General features: G+C 40.1%; 1 protein-coding gene and 1 long non-coding RNA gene across 4 annotated transcripts in view; one reads left to right on the top strand and one right to left on the bottom strand.

Annotated features, from left to right (window-relative positions):
• tenm2a (teneurin transmembrane protein 2a) overlaps nt 1–18,212 on the bottom strand; it is a 514,782-nt gene that overhangs the window by 253,943 nt on the left and 242,627 nt on the right. The window lies entirely within an intron of this gene.
• LOC130437823 (uncharacterized) lies at nt 8,860–11,502 on the top strand. Of its 2 annotated transcripts, XR_008909238.1 has the most exons (4): nt 8,860–9,179; nt 10,754–10,853; nt 10,959–11,114; nt 11,382–11,502. It is a non-coding gene; the product is annotated as an uncharacterized LOC130437823 (long non-coding RNA). The 2 variants fall into 2 exon arrangements; XR_008909237.1 differs by having other exon boundaries at nt 10,759–11,114.

The following is an 18,212-nucleotide window of genomic DNA, read 5'->3' on the forward strand; positions in this document are numbered from 1 at the left end:
GACCTAGAGAAGGTCATCGCATACAAAACACACCCAGGTAAAGGTATGATCTTTCTCCTCTAACTTTCCGAAATGATCACATGCATGAAAGCAAGGGACTACGTGTGTGTAATGTTTGGGGAGAGAGTGTACAGAGGTTAAACTTCTACCTTTGAAAGTGTTCCCAGCAGACATTAATCATTTCGGGCCTGAATGCATCAATGCAATCATAAATCATTGGACCTGACCTCTCGTTCCTCTTTCTCTATGATATTAGTGAGGAGCGGAGAGTAGCAAGATTGCTCTCTGCATGAGGTTCGCACCACATTTATCGTTCAATATACACGCAGCGCAAAGTAGTTAGAAACGGAAACAGCGGTAAAACGTCTAAAAATGTTTGCAGTACAAACATTGTTTATTGGAGCTTACCTAAACCCAGTGATCACACAAACTGGACTGATGAATGCAAATGTTATCAAGAGATCCTTGCAGATCTGTACTTGTGACCCCAGGTTTCTGTGTCAGCTATTTAGGACTCGAACGGGTCCCTTTTCACTAATTACTACCGGAGACCAACTGTTAAAGAGAACGGCAATGCTGCTCAATATCTTCCATGTAAACTGTGGACTGATGGATGCCACGGCGCTCATGGCCAAAGGACATTTCATAATGGTTTGTTTGTAATTGTGAATATACAGATAAATTTGTAAACATTTACTGTACTGCTGCAAATAAAAACAATAAACAGCCTGCTGAAGACTATAGATATAACAAAATTACATTTTCTATCATTCTATATGTCAGCATAAGAAGGATTAAATGCAAACAATGGGAACCAAGTGCACACTTAAATGAATGCACATCCTTTGCTTTTCAACCTGTCACAGCCGCGATACAAACATTCCCCACTTTGTCTGGAAATGAAACAGGGAAAAGTAATTGTATATTTCTGCCCAAAATCCATTCAGAATGCATCACATAGATCTTAAAGAGTTCAAGAATGCCATACAGGTTTGGTATGACATGATGGTAAATAAATGATCAAAGAACTGAGTAAACTATTAACAACAGGCTCCAGTAGACAGATGTTGGCGTTGAACATGCCAGACGCTAAATGAGCGCATACGAATAATAAAAAGGCTATAGGTGACAGTTTTATTGAATCAGTCCCCTGTAACAAAAGCCATTTATTTATTGTTTAACATGTGATCAAAATATTACACTGCCTAAAGGGACTTGGTTTTTCAATATAATCCTTGTTGATTGTAACCAAGCCAATGTTCACACCAGAAATCTTTACAACACAAAAGTTTCCTGTGCGAGAGAATTGCACTGTACACTTACATTTATTCAACTAGCAAAGCATCTTTTACTTCATTTTAAGACTAAACTCCACCTACTCCCGGTGAGATGCGAGTATGCACGTTATGTGACTTTCCACCGTCAACACACCAAAACACCTTTGAGTGGCAACACTCAGCGAAATGGCTGCTTGCAGTATCATGAAATGCAATTCCGCGCAACATATCAGTCTCCAAAGACACCAGGTTCCTTTGTAAGTCGTAAGGATCACCATTGAGTCCAGCTGCTTTTAATTTCAGCAAATAATTGCGTGTTTTAGTCTTGGTTTCTTTGTTTCTTCTATTGAAAGCCACAATTTTGCTGCGTGCTTTACCACTCAAGGGAACGTGTCCTTGCACTCGAAAATACTCATTTCAGCATACTATGATTTGGGACATACTTATTCTATTTTAAAATACTATTTAGGATGGATAGTAAGCGAATTGGGATGCAGCAAATGGTAATACCTTCTGCACCTTGTGTAAAATGGCCTTAGGATTTTCTCCCATCCTTGACCTTGATGGTTTAAAAATGAAATCACCTGGTTAATAAAGATAACAAAATAAGAAAATGTACTTTTAAGTTGTCTTCATTTATTAAGTTGCCTTAAAGCACAATAAGTTATGAATAACACTCAGATAATCAGCAAACATGCATATCTTATAAAGCGCAGCCTCTTTTTCCCGATCTACACATAATGAATTTTCACTTATGTCTTTAAACAGAACTATTAAAAAAATGCTTTTATAACCGAATGAATTAAGAACTCAGTCAGCTGTAGAAATATTAGAGTTTATTTAATTACTTTTGACTGAAGTCTCATGAGACGTAATCTGATCTAAGGCCCTAAAATCCTCTATCTGCCATTCTCTTTCTCTTCTTCTTTGCTCACACTATTCATTTAGCCATTTAGCCATTTTCCATTGTTGTTTATTCTTTATCCCTCTAACACACATTCTCCCTCACAAATGACAAAATCTGTGTCATCCTTTACATCACAGGGTTGTGGGATGTTGATAGGTCCAAACTGCTTGTTGTCAGTATAACTGAAGGTATAGCAGGAAGTCTACTGAATGTCTAATGCTTTTAAGCCATAACTGTGTTCATAACAATACCTTATAATAGTATGTGTCATGGATGCTATGTCATTTTCTATTAATATTATTATTAGAGCTCAGAACCGAACACTATAGTAAGGCATTGTGAAAGAAATACTCACACATCATTCCCATGTATGTAACAACAATCCCCTCTCATCTTCTCTTCTTCAACACAAACACGTACGCCAGTACCAACATAATGCAAAGTGATGTGCTATCCCTGAAGCATTGCATATTAAGCCCACAACAGCAGGGGTTACAGCAATAGATAGAATGAGGAAGAGAAAGAGAGAGAAAGCCCCAATAAGCATTACAGTGCGTCATATTTTTGATAAAAATGTTTGATTGAATGGTTTGAATATCATTTTAGAAAAATCCATGTTATCCCAAACTAAATCCAAGTATGTGTCTAATAACCTCTACAGGCAATACAACAGAGGTGTATAACTTCCTTTAGAACATTATTTGAGTGTTGAGTCCCTCAGCATCACCCCCCTGAACAGGACAGCCATTGCCAGGAATCACAGGCGGATGATGGTTTTGGGAAGCTCAGTTGTAACTCAGCACCAATTCACAGTGCCAACGGAGAGGGGTATTAGACAGGGCAGGCACCAGTGACAGATGCCTACAGGACCTTCCTCTCCAATACAGGCTGAAGATAGCATCCTGGGCCACAGCCAAATCAGCATCGAGTTTACACTTGCAATGAGCCTCCATCAATCAGGAACTCGCTTACTGAGGTCTTAAATCCTTGTTTATGAACAAAAACATATGCGTTATATATTTATGACCCAGCTCACAAAAAAAGAAAATAATCAAACACAGTTTCTTTTAAGACGCTCACTGACTTCCTGTTAAAACAAAAATTGGGGCAAGATGTATATTATTGTATCAAAAGGATGTTAGATTTGAATTGATGGCTATTTTGAGATTTTGGCAGCACCTTAAACTGTGTATGAGAATTGATAATTTATTGGACGTCTAGTTTGACATTCTATGGAATCACTTTCATTCTATTTAATAGACGTATTATAATTTTGACAAAAGCATGCTTTTATTCTGGCATATAGACTAAACGCATTCCCGTCATGCTTTGAGCCCTGAGAGACCTGCTGAATAAAAAACAATGAAACCCTGTCCAAAACACAATAAAACATCTAATGGATTTAATGGTTATAATGGGAATTGCATTGAATTTAATGGAAACTATAATGGTGTCAACTGGTATGTGATGGACTCTGTTGGTGGGATGTTATCTGGCAGATATAAACCAATAGAACACCATTAAATCCTATTGGAAAAATGCCCAAAACAACAAAAGGAATTTTGTAATGGTTTCAATAGAAACATCTAAGGGTTCGTAATGGTATTTGAAAGGAAACCATTCGAATTTCTGCAATGTTTCTATTATTTTTTAAGTGGGGTTATGGGTATAAAGAAACACTGGCTGTTTCTCAATTCCAAGAAGGCAAAGAATGGTCTTGGGTTCTCGTGGAGACCGGGTTTTGCGAGGCAGCCTCGAAAGAACGAACTCGGATGGACCCGCCGAAATGACTTATGAGACTTCAAGCGGGTTCGGTACGCGCAAGTCTGCATTCAGTGCATCCTTGATATCAAGAGCACATTGGGATACTTGCATGCGTTCTCTGTTCTTGTGTTCTTGAGTATTGGAAGCAGACTTTGACGGTTAGTGATGACGTAGAGCGAGAACACAAGGACACATGACCGCTGAAGAACGCATATTGAGAAACAGCCTATGAGACCATTTACACAAGACCGTTTTCAACTAAAAAACGTATTTTACCGTTTGTTTACACAACAACTGTGCATGGGGACTGAATTTGCAAACTTTTGAAAACGAGTCTCAAGGTGCAAGTTTTTTTTTAAGTTTATATGCACGCTGGCACCTAGTGATCCTTTACAAACTAACATTGCCATCCACTGGTGTACTCCCACCAAACTTCTTCGAACCGTAACTTTTAAGCTTCTGATTTACTGTCCGAGTAGTGGATTTGACACCATTACCTAGTTAAGTTTTACAACAGCAACCTGAGCCCAATGCTGGGCTGACTAGAGGTGAAAACTATGCATGTCAGCTCTGCGGTCACCATTGTTCTAACCTATCATTAAGAGATATTGAGAAGGGTAACGGTGACAGACCGGCAGGACAAATATTGTTCATCAGCGCTCTGATGTTCTCAGCTGTCTGTGTGTGTATGCGGTTTTAGGTGCATTAGGGTTGTTTTACACCCCCACCCAACCCTGTAATCTTTTAATCTGTTGAGGGCTGGAATCACAGGCTGCATCTGTCAAAGTGCTCGACAGGAGAGAGGCCACACACCTAATGTGTCAACACACAGGTTGCCTTCTACACACTCAATGACAGCACATAAGCATTATGCTGACTTTCCGAGGGAGGTCGCATTTTCAAATCTGGCAGCTTATGCCACCTCAATGGCCAAAAAACACTGACCACCACGCATGGAAACACACACATTCATGCATCCTGGCGTTCATTAACACATCTCAGTTGCTCGAACACGCAAGCCACCCCTCCTTACCATCTATCTGGTCCCATTCCCAGCTCTCCTTCACAAATGGCGGTCCTGGCCGAAAGACGCAGGACTAGCGGGGGGCCGCATGATGATAATGATGCAGACACTCCTATAACTGCAAATGGACTCTGTTGCACCAGCCAAGCCAATACACACGCACAAACAAACAAAAAACACAGGCGTTAACCAGAGTTTTGCCTAATTGGTTGGAAAGGGTCAGGCTTATGTTGACAGTAATGAAGACTGATGCTCTTGTGCATCCTCAAATTTTCTGTGGAGGGTATAAATAAACACTGTCAGCGCTAACCCAGATCTGAAGCCTTGCGTACGCATAAAAAAAAGACTTGCCGTCATAACAACACACACTCACATTTTAGAAAGCTATTGTGTGTTCCAGTAACCCTGGTAACAGTAAAAAAGTTTAAAGAATTCAAACTTAAGAATGAAGGAAGCAGACACTCATAGTTTTTTTCTGCAATGTCCAAATGACACTTGTGTTTCTAATTATAAACATAAACGTCTGCGATTTGGGATTTCGGTAGTTTTTTATAAACAAGTGTGTATTATTTGGATGTAACTGTAAAACAATATACAAGACACATGTAGGTGTAATAATAATAGCATTTAAATATGAATAACGAAAGAAAATATGAGGATTACGTCCAATGCCGCTACTACAAACCATTATGAACAGTCTGTAATCGGACCAGATTTATTGATTTCATTTTCGTTTTTTGTCAGATGAGATGCCACTGTTTAGAAAAGTTGGAAATATGGACTAAATCCACCAAGATGCTTGCCAAATGAAAATCTGGGCTTAAGTCACACTATTTAAAGAAAGTCAAAATCATTTGTAATGATTAAGAAAATAGTAACGGTCATCAACGCCCACACTGCATTGAATTTCTCTATTATGCCCAAAATGAAGTAGTTCATTGTGATCCAGTCTTAAAAACCAGGCTTAAAGGAACAGCTCAACCTAAAATGAAAATTCTGTCATCATTTACTCACCCTCAAGTTTTTCCAGATCACTATATATTTTTTCTGTTGAGTACAGAGAAAGATATTTGGAAGAATCAAACACTTCTTGGCCAACATTAACTACCATAGTAGGAAACATTTCAAAGTCAAAAGTGTCCCAGAACGGTTTGCTTTCCTACATCCATCCTACATATACAGTTTTCTTCACATGATCTAAGATGATTGTATGTAGAAAGTTAAAACAATCCTTATAAAAACCACGAAGATGGTTAAAGTGGAGATAATCCAAAAAACACAACTGCAGTGCACACGGATCTTTAGTGTCTGTTAGGCCGTCCATTCACAGCCAAACAAGGAGACTAAAATGGATATTTGAACAAGCCGGACATTTGTTGCTGTTTTTCAACATGTCTTCGCACTTAGTGTGAAAAATGAGGCTCTTACGAAGCGAGGCTTCAGGGTACAGTCGGGATGCAAACAGAAGGAGTTTACATTCAGCAAAGGTGCTCAGCAGAGCCGGGTTGAGCGGAGCATCTGCTCTCATTTTGGAGTTTGCGGGCTGCTCGCGGCCCAAAGAAGGCAACGAGCCAGTGTGTGAGCTTAAGGGGGTTAAGGCCGCACACACACCCATGCTAACCAAGAGAGGGAGGCTGTTCAGTGTGATCGGCTCTTCACTGCCTGCTTTGACACGTTGGCTGGATTTACATCGTGCCAACTGGGCCAGGCTGAGGGATTGTGTATGACATGCACGGCTGTCCGGCGTTAAAGCCGTTTAGTCGCTCAGACAGTGTGGACATAGTGTGTTCGCCAACACATATAGTGTTTACGTCCAAATATCCTCTGAGGTTTAAAAACACACACACATACCTTGTACCAAGAGGCTGATAACAATGTCTGGCAGGTGCCAACTGGACTGAGGGATAATCAGTCTAGTCTTTATCCGCTTGAACTGTGCATGCACAACGGATGTTATGTGTGTCCCTGCACGTATTATGGAAAAAGTACACCAAAAATACGATGTATGATACAGTAGGCAAACTATTCTGCATGAGGTACCACTGAGATTCTCAAACAATTTGGTGTCATTTACATACTTGTTCGTGGTAATATGTTAAATGCGTAAAAACAGTGGACAATTCATACACAGCAGGAGTAGTTTGCCCAGAAACGTATTTATAAATCTTGCATACCTACAGCATCAAACTAAGATTGCAGTATGCCACATTGACTGTCTGTTTCTTACTGAAAAAAGATTTGACTCATTCTGCTCGCACATTCTCACGTCTTTGCCCTTAGCGGATCTCTCTGCTCGGTGTCCATTAGATTTGAGCTCTAATTGAGAGATATGGTACATGAGAGAGGGATCAGATGGAGGGAATGAACAAGGAGAGATAGAAGGACTGGATGAAAGCCTGAGGCCCAACAGGGAGCCTTCATCTCTTGATCTTTCGCATCTATCGTCCGACCGCCTCCACTCCTAAACGCGGCACAGCAATCATATATCAATAAGCACATTCGCTCAGCGACTTCAAACTCCAAACAGAGCAGGTGAAGAGAAAACATCCCGACAAAACGTCTCTTTAATATAGTGAATATACTGCAAAACACAAGCTTAGTCTTCATTTTCATATATGGGAACTAGGGAAATGGTGGAAGAAATCCAAATAAAAGAGAGGGGTGGGAAGAAAAGCCCTTGTATCAAACTTACATGACATTATTTTTGTCTGGTTATTCTGAAAGGCGCTTTTCCATACAAAACAACACACTCTATATATTAGATATATGTAGGTTATATAGGTTTTTAGAAAGTAGACATGACATGCAGATTTTAAGACAACTGTTTATTTAGTACGGTGCTTTTAATCACTGACTAACTACTTTTACTGCAACGGAGCACAACCTTCTCAAAAAATCTACTAAAAAATAATTGAAATAACCCAAGGATAAAGCTTTTTCCTTTTTGGTAGAACTGTTACCTTAGTGTCCTGTTATGATACAGCTGGGCACATATCAAGGCTGCATCATCAGAGGGAGGTAAGAAGTTTAGTAATGCAAAACCAGTAAACACTGTGACAACAATCTGCTTCTCCTTGCAGAAACACTAATAAGGAGCCTGAGCCTTGCCATACCGTTCCTGACCTTATATAGCATATGACACTAATTGTAGATACAGTATAGCCATTTCTGGCATATTCTGCAACTGCTGATGATTCTGTGGATGAAGAGTGGATGGTCAGATGATTCACCGTTGCGCCCGCGCAGCTCACAGGCAGCCAGTGTCGGTATGCGGTTCCCATAAACTGCCCAGTTCTCTCACTACAAGGTCGCTGCGATTTTTTTACAAAAATAAATACGCATCTATATTCTGTAAATCCACACAAACCTAGACACCCGACTCTAAAGATAATTGTAAACAAGTAAAGAGTTTCAGCAACTGCCCCCTCCGACAACGACGCGTCCTATTGGCATGCCGTCAAAGCGCCAGAAATAATGAGGAAGAGGATGATGAAACCGGCGCGACAGATCCACATTACCAGCACGGAGATCAGACCGGGGTAGCTTTTTAATCAGAGGCATTTGTCAGCAGTTGTTTATTTGTTTTTCTAGCATTCACACAAGTGTGAAAACACAGTCATTGATGTATGGAGAGGTGCACTGCAAAAGCACGGAGTGCTGGGCATTAAAATGTAAGCTCTTACCTGCGCTGAACAGCCTGTTCATTTCCCGAAGGAAACTTTTATGTCCCTTTCCAACGCCAACCCGGCGAACTGGTACTTTTCTAAAGACAACTGAAAATTCCTTTAAATGTATCGCACTTAAAATAAACGGATAACGCTTAAAAGCCTGATGCAGCTGTGAATGAAGAGTCAATGATGCTGTCCGTCGGGAACCTGCTGTTTTCAAAATGAGCACTTGATAAAGCACGGCGAGATCGGGAGGCTCTACAAGCGTTTGCTTTGATTAAAGCCAAACAGAGGCGCGCGCGTTGAATGTGCGCGTCTGAGCGCGGCGGGCTCAAGGAGATCGGACGCTACCATTCACACCGAGGGAGAACAGACCGCACCGGCGTGCATGCTTTCAGACACATGCCGCTGAAACCTCAAAACATATGTCCGGACGGATAAATATTGCCGTCGACGTGAGTTACGAGTTGACCAACAGATGCTGAATGGAAACGACGTGTTCCTTTCATTTTCTTACGGAGGATTTGCTCGCGCTTCAGGTAGTTGCCCCGCGCGCGCCTGCACCTGCCGGAGATGTGAGGAGAATTAAAATCAAGTGTCCGATACTGACATGAAAATCGATAAATCTGCACATTTATGATTACTTGCGTGCAAATTGCCATTTCGTTTACATTTTGGACGTGATTGTTGTAGCGTTTGCCAAAGCACATGGTCGTACTTTTTATTCCAGTGTATCGCATGATAACTGAAGTCATTTTTGCACATAGCCAAGGCTACCTGCAGTTTTCTTCGAATAAATATAAAAATGAATTATCGAATAAGTTGTCACAATGGTAACCTTCTATTGCATATTCTAAACAAAAAAAAAACATGTAAAAACGATCACAATATATTAAATTAAATTACAACAGGAGCTGAGGGTAGATTTATTAAATTCTATGCTATTTAAAACACTGTATTACACCTATTAGAACAGTATTTGAAACTAACACACAAGTCTCATATAAAACCATTTGTATGTTGGACTACAAAAACATGAGATGTTGGCAACTTTTCTCTGTAAAAACGTCATATTTGTCTGATCTGATAATGCGTATTTGTGGACTCACAATGACATTTCCCTACTAAGAAGGAGAAAGGGGCATAACGAAAATGGGATGCAATTACAACCTTTAACCAGGGAGTCATTGTTGAGTGTTTCTCCGTTATTCAATGCCAAACGAAGATCTAACTGCATATTTCCCTATAGGCCGGAAACATTAAAGCTTGATTATTTGAGAACACCTTGTTAGAAAAACCCCATGGCTGCCTTTGAAATGCGCATTTCAAACATTTCTTACACTCTACGGGTGATCCTGTGATTTGGTTATGACACAGCGTGTACTGCAGCTTGAAATTTGTACAGAAACAAAGGCAAGGATGTATTCAGTATTGTTGGCTTGTGCCCCCCACCTGCAACTGCAAGATAGAGGCCAGGGAGTGAAAAAACTGTTTTGTAGCAAGCTGCGATTCTCGATGAGGTTATTCTCTCCGTTTCTGACCAAGACCACTCAGCATGGAATTGTTTTCCTTGTCCCCAAACCAAGTTCAGCGGCACTAATCCATGGTAGCGTTCAGCAATTCAAGACTGCGACCGTTTTACTCAGACAAACCCACCTTTGCCTTTTGTCACAAACGGTTGATAGACCTATAATTCAGAGAAAGTAAAAAAAGAGGAGTAAAAGAGCCATGACTTCCCAGAGACAACTAAAGATGCCAGCTGGCCCTGCCACAACCACAAAATGTGAATTCATAGGGCCTACAAAGATATTCAAAGCTCATCAGAAAAAAATCTCACAAAATATTATTCATCTAAAAAACAGGCGTTTATGTTTCTATTGATGACTTGGTCCTACACCCTCCTCATTTGCATGCAAACAACTCGCAAAAGTTACCTCATGTCAGGGAGCATCCTATTTGCTTTTCTAGCAGACACAACACTCCACACGCCTGCGGCGCCATATAATGTCTGTCTTTTGCATGTAAAGCGCTGGTTTTGAACTGTAGATGGAAAACATGATTGTCATGCTGTGTTTGCATTCAAAACCACGTGTGTGTGTGTGTTTGTTTGGAGGTTAGTGTGAAGACAGGGCAGAGCAAAAGGAGAGAGAGCTCCAGAACAGGCCAGAACTCAGCGGCAGAGATCAGAAGAGGTTCAACAAAGATATCAACTTGTAAATTCGGCAAGACAACAGAGGCGATATCAATGCATTGCTAAAATTATGAGGTGGAATGAAACATTGCACACTGTATGGATTGTTCAATATTTCATCCCTCAGCTGCATTCCAATTCCACCTCCGAACGCAGTATATTCATGAGCCGGGGACTTGTCTACTGACTCCAAATGAGAAGGGCAATGCAATGCTCCCCCTCAATCCACACCTGCTGCTATTAGATTTGCACCAAATCTGAGAGAGAGTCACAGAGAGAAAAGGTAAGCAGATGAGACTGTTAGAAACAGCATGAGGTCATGCATTAAAAGGACAGAGCATTTCGGAAGGTTTCCTCTGCGGGCTTGTAGAAGAGCAGAATGTGCTCAGTTTTAGGAGGCAACTGAGATGCCAGAGTTAATTTACTTTCCTCAACGGTTTTGAATGAGGAACAATGTTGTCAGCAGTGTTAAAGCTGCTTTCTTTTTCATCATAAACTCATCCTAATGTCATTCCACACCTGACTATTTATGACTTTCTTTTGTCTGCAGAGCACAAAAATGAAAGAAGAACGTTGTTGACCAAATAACATTCGACCCCATTGACTTCTATTGTAATGATACAAATCCACTGAAACATTTCATGTCATGTGAAGGTTTTAAACAACGTGAGGGTGAATAAAGGATGACAGAAGTTTAATTTTTGGATGAGCTATGACTTCATTACTTTGCATCTCATGTAATGCGTGCATAAAAAAATGGGCTTATATTCATTCTCCATAGACTAATTTTGGTACACAACAAATTAGGTAACAGTATTTGTAAAAGAACATTATTACTTAATCACTGGAACATGCTGCAAATACCTCCGTGTTGGTATTTTGCAGGACAAACAGTAACGTTTAACACTCTAAGAAATAGAGGTGCTTGAAAGGTTCTTCACAGCGTTGCCATATAAGAACCATGTTTGGTTCCACAAAGAACCATTCAGTCAGAGGTTCTTTAAATAACAATTTCTTTCTTACCTTTTTATAACGCCACAAAGAACCTTTTGTGATTCAGAATGGTTCTTCGGATGTTAATGGTTCTTTTTGGAACCCTTAAAAAGATTCTTCTATGGCAATGTGAAGCACCTTTTATTTTTAAGAGTGAACACAGATTCTATTTTTCTTTATTCCTCCATAGCAGCAGACATTTTAGCACATGCAACTGGTCATTACTTGTGGTGACAAGCGGTTTATCGATGGCTTTGATGTGCAATGAGCGCATCCTGATTGCTTTGCTTGCATCATCCATAACAGTGGCAGGTTTCAGGGTTAATGATGTCACTGCATCACATGCAGCATGGCTTTGTGTGCGTGTCTGTTCTTAAACCGCATATGTTACATTCTGAATAAGATGTATGGCACTATTAATTATTTAATCAATTTTGATGAATTCCTTAAATGCAAATTAGCTCATTAAACCCTGAACTTATAGAATTACAAGTGATTAGCTTACAAAGCAGTACTGGGAGATCGTGGGATAGACTTAAGGTATGATTTAGAGTTAACTTTAAACAAAAACACTGGCATATTGAAAAGGGTAAGGGCTCTGATTCTTGTTACAATTATTACACATATTTAAAATTACGATTAAAGATTATCTATCCTCTCTATCATAGATCATCAATGTAAATCTATATGGGTTAATTTAAGTCATTATTTGTGCAATGTATACAAATTAGAGGATGGAGTGAGCGGGGGGTTCCGGGCATTTATTTAAAGGGTTGTGGTTTGGGGGAAGTCTCCCTCAGTAGGGGGTGGTGTTGGAGCATAGGCGGATTGCCAGAAGGATGCTATAGGAAAGAAAGGAGCGAGAGATAGGAGCCTATGAGAGAAGAATCTGGCTAAAGAGAGACGTGAGGCTCACAGCACAGCTGGCTCTTAATTGAATTTTTTACTCAGCACTTTCACAGCTGTTTTGCTAAGATGAATGAAGAGCTTATATCTGGCACACATCCCCCTGGACACACACACACAGTCTGCTTCCCCGAGTCACATGACTGGACATATCCCATGCCTTCTTCAAGACTAAACTTGCCCTTTCGTCCACTAACATGGATCAAGGGGTGAGTAATCATGATGTTTACAATTGGTTTTCTGAGAGTTTCGGTAAGTTGTGAGATTCATAATGTTACCCAAACTAGAGAAGAAATGTTAATGACATCCCCAGGTAAAAAAGTGCTCCAAAATTCACTATTTCATTATGCTCAATATACTTCCATAAGTGTGCTTAAAGTGATCTATCTCGGACATTAAGTTAGTACTGAATATAGTATAAATACAGTATTTTCTGTTCATTATTTTATTTTTTGTAATTAATTTAAGGTGTCTCAAAAAAACACAGTTACACTTAGATCCTCTTAAAGGTACAGTGTGTAATTCATTTGGATTCTATTGTCAGAAATGCAATGTAATATATATAACTATGACTTCAAAAGTGTATAAAGACCTTACATAATGAAGAGTTATGTTTATTTCCTTAGAATGAGCAATTTCTATCTACATACAGCGTGGGTCCCCTTACATGAAATTCACCATGTTGTTTCTGCAGTAGCCCTAAATGGACAAACTGCTCTACAGAGCGGGTTGTGTATATACGTTATTTTCTTCTGAAAAAAGTGAAAATGTGACGACATTTTAGTGATGTGTATGTTCATGTAGTGCTCTGAAAGGGAGGGCTTGAGGGGTGGAGTGAGCCGTTGGTTGCAATTTACAACCTCACCTCTAGATGTCGCTAAATTTTATAAACTGGACCCCTAAGTTTATCTTAAACAATCTTAGACTATGTTTTTATAAATAAAGTAAAATTGGTGTGTGAACATAGAGCACTTTATGTACTGTACATTTAAGTGTACTACATTTAATTACTATCATAATCATGTATAAGCTTTTAACTGTAGCAAAAACTAAGTAAACCTCTTACCAGTAGTGCATGATTTTGCTGTGCTGTTTTATGCCGTGACTAAGCCTTCCTCACTTGGCTATTCCTGACCACATCGGAGTCCTGTCAGCCTCTGGTCGGGACATCCCAAACGACGGCGGCTTTCGCCTCATATGAGTGATTCCTTCACAGTACAGTTGATAACAAATAAAAGGCACCTCATTAGATACACGAGCCCGGAAGCTAATGGGCCACAGAGAAAACCGGCCGAAGCTTCATCCGTTAATTATAATAATAGCAATACCCAGGATCCTTGGGCAGCTATTTGCTTTTCTTTTCAATTAATTTCATCACATGTACATGAGGGAGAGGACGGGGTAAGCGTCCTGCAACCTCTGCAATTATGAAAGCCATGGTAGTTCTGAATCGGCTGGTCTTTGGAATCTGCAGGAAGGAACACTGGAGGGTAAACGTCCCAGTGTGTAGGCCAGCCAGAGGAAAGGAGCTATTTTGCAGCATAATGCTAGGGCCATGGAGAGAGCAAATGGAAAAGTAGAGGCACTGATAAAACAACCGTTCCTGGCTGACCGAAAGAGATGGACAGATACACAGGATACAGTAGATAGAAGTTTCCCCAGAAGAGGTGAGCCCAGGAGGGGAGGAGCAATGACATTACGCTCACCTCTTATCTCGTCTCTCCCCAACTCTTGGCCCTCTGGTGCACACGCTGGGTGTTCAACCGCTCCGGCCAGTGAAATAGGACATTCTTGGATAAGATGGGAAAATCCGCAGACTGGAAAATGTGTTTATGTCTGTATGTCATCCATGCATAATTCAGAGTTACAGCGTAGCAGGGGTTGTCTACTCCCAACCTCACCTGTCCAGCTTATCTTCTCACAAACTGCAGAATTTCAACTTTGAAAATGCTTTGGAGAAAAATCTTAAGTTTGAATGCCAAGCCTGAAGGCTTTTCATTTATGTTGATTTGCAGTTAGTCGAAATTTACCTGAAGTTGCAGGTAAGCACATTAATGGAGGAAATCAACTCAAAGCGATGCGTTTCAATCTGTTTGCCTGGCAGGGGGCTGGGCGTAGGGGGAAACGGGCGGCATGCTGTTGCCAGAATGAAATACAGAAAACACCCAGATTGGATTTCCTTAATGAATTCAGTGATGCTATGAATTCATCTGAAACAGTCATTTATTTTGTCACTGGCGCCAGATATATCGCCAAACACACAAACAAACCAGAGCGATGACATTCTCACTCTCTGAAGGTGCTGTCATAAACCAAAACCAACAAGTCTGACAGCATATGCTTTCTGATGGATAATAGAGCACATGGATTACACCAGCATGTCGTGGCCGACTGTGATGTCAGACAGAGCTCAGACGCAAGATGAGTGAGTTTAAACACTCTTGTAGATCATCTTTAAATGCAAAAATGTTAACAACGCGTAAAAGATTAATTTCAAAAGCTGATGTTGGTTGAATGATATAAAGATATTAGTCCTGAACATGTTGTTCTAATAATGGCCACAAAATGACGTATAGCTTTGCCTACATATTCTGGCATATCCTGGCACTATTATCAATCTCTTGCCTGAGGTCTGAAAAAACTGTCTCACATTTATTGTTGCAGTCCATCTGGCTGCCCAAGTTCAAACTCCATGATGAGAAACTCAGACGTATGGTACAAAAGGGAGGTAATAAGGCAATTACCACTCGATCAGTCTATATTAGTCCTTTCAAGACAGGCAGGTTTAGGGAATTTTGTTCTATTTAAATATCTTAAAGCCTTGCATCTTGTACAGACCAGTTAATGTCTAGTATAATGCTTCTTTCAAGTGTTTTCAAGGGCATGGAATGCCTGCAGAAAGCTGGTCTTTCAAAATGGAAGCGATGTAAACTAGAGTAACATTAGCCACAGTCTGCTCAATCCTTGTCGATGTTGATGGGGACAAGCCTTCTGCTCCTTGCAGCAGAATTATTTGTCCGGCCTAATAAAGGTTTATATTGGTCTGAGATAAGACTGATGACCAACCCTGCAAAACTCCCAAATCCTTAGCTGAGCATATAGAATGAACGATCAGATACACACACGCATACCAAAATACTTTGCTTGGTGAATATCTGAAATAAAGCAAAGAATTTTTATTTGGTTGGACTGATGGCTGTCCGACATTAAGATTGTACATCTCTTGAGAGTTTCAGGATGATAGGGAGAAAATGTGTGTGCCTGCAAGTGCTCATTCCTCCCATAGAAATGGGTCCAATTTTCTACCTGAAATCACGCACATGACTGCTTTCTGAAACAAGATGAAGTTTCCTGAATGTTTTGGCTTGGCAAGGAAATGAAGCTTGTCCTTGCCCATCAATCAGACAGTGTGGAGATAGACAGCTGTTTGATATACAACCACCATTAGATGCCCCTCTCCCCCTCTCTTTATGCTCCTTAGAAATGAAGCTCAGGTAAAGTGCCGTCTATTCTCAAGCAAATTCTCAACATATGGCCGTCCCGTGTCTTGTTTCTTGTTAACTCTCCTGCAACGTTTTTTCTAGCAATGTGAGTCATGACTACTTATTATGCTTACACACATACTGTATTTGTATTCCACCGCAAGTAAGTCATGTCAGTAAATTATAATTCATTAAACAACAATATTTTTATTTGGAATTTGGGAGTGATGTTGTCACTGACCGAATAACGAAATTAAATACAAGAATAGAAAGAATGCTATGTGCACATGCACCTGTAAATCCAGCAGACGTGAGAATCTGTTTTGCACTCATATGTAATAACACTGGAAAGCATGTTATTAGTGAGGGAGACCCATTGAATCAGCAGCAATGTCACATCAACTGCCCGGGAGGGTTTCATCCTCCCAGGATGTAATTCATGCTGTGAACCTGTCATGGTTTTGCTTGAAATAAGCATTATCATTATCATTCTCTCTTGTTTCTGCTTTATTCTTCTTTCGCAATGATAAGAAAAACTGCAATTTCATTCAATTCATAAGAAGTCTGCAATCCGCGAGGAGACACAATGAACATTCGATGCAATCAATATTTCCTTGTCTCTCTCGCCCATCTTCCTAATACATTGGAAATGAAGTTAGAAAGATTGATTCTGTACACGGTGCTACAGGCCACTAGAAAATTAAATGAAAATGTAAATGAAGACAGTTTTGTTTCTCCAAAGTTGCGCAGAGAGGTTTGTGCTATCCTCAATTTGTATAATTTGGTATTTGTAGCCATTCACACATACAGCGTGACTGTGGGTTTGTTTTGTTTTATTATTTATGACCCTCGCCAATAAACATGGTGTCAAAACACTGTGATGACAGGAGGCGGGCGGATAAATTGATTGACTTTTGAGATATATTGAATTATTCCTCCTGATTTATCAGTATGGTGTGTTTTGCATTGTAAAATACCATAAAGGGACATGCCTCAATGGTGTGCTTTACGAACTGTAATGTGCTTTAACTGCAAGACAGTGCACGTGTCAATCAACTTAAAGTGGATCGGAGTGATTTAACAGTCCTGCTGTACCTGTGTGAAGGGTAACTGTACATAAAAATGTTATCGCTGGAAACTATATCTGCTGAGAACGTTCTATTGTACAGTATGTCACTTTACTGTAAATGCCTCTCAGTGTAGGAAGAGATCTGAGACGTGCTAGTAAAGGTGAGTTTAAATGACTCTGTGTGGGGGTGGGGGGTGTCGTTTTTGTACTAAACTGCCTTTCTGATGTCTGCTCACACTTTATCCTGAACACCTGCTTCCCGACATGCTCTCCCAACTTCCCCGACTCCCCATTAAGCAGAACATTGACGGTAGAAGAAAATCTGACATAAATCCTCAAAAGAAAAGGATTTTCCTACAGATTAAAACACTCTCCAGGAAATGCAGAGACAAGTCTGCCATTAAAGCCCATTTAATCCTCTCTGGAACATGACGGGATTGTTACAGTACAGCGGAGATTGCCAGAGGAGATACACGTAGCGCTCGGGCATCTCTATTTCCCCGTCCACTGGTGCTGTAAAGTCATCAAAGAGGGAAATTGAAAAGGAAGGAGAATGTGTGAGATATGTTTGTGAACAAGGTAAATCCCATGCTCTTTGTGTCTGTGTCTGCTTGTCTGTTTTATCTCATGTAATTCCAGTAGTATCACATACAGTAGCATTTGTGAATACAGGGGAAAGTATTTAAAGGCAGTGATACATATTTTTGATGAAAAAAGGCAAATATGGCATACAGTTTAAATATATACTATATGACCCTGTCTGTGAAATCCAGTCTTAAGTTTCTGTGAAATCTAAATTTCAGATATAAGCATCAGAAGAGCCATAAAAACAAAAATAGGACATGTGTGTTTACTCTGTAAATGATCAATTTGAAAAGCGATAAGACAATTTTCATTTATAACACTGATATAAATGATTTTTAATAGGCCT

This window comes from Triplophysa dalaica, chromosome 16 (assembly GCF_015846415.1).
Source record: "Triplophysa dalaica isolate WHDGS20190420 chromosome 16, ASM1584641v1, whole genome shotgun sequence".
NCBI classification, from domain to species: domain Eukaryota; kingdom Metazoa; phylum Chordata; class Actinopteri; order Cypriniformes; family Nemacheilidae; genus Triplophysa; species Triplophysa dalaica.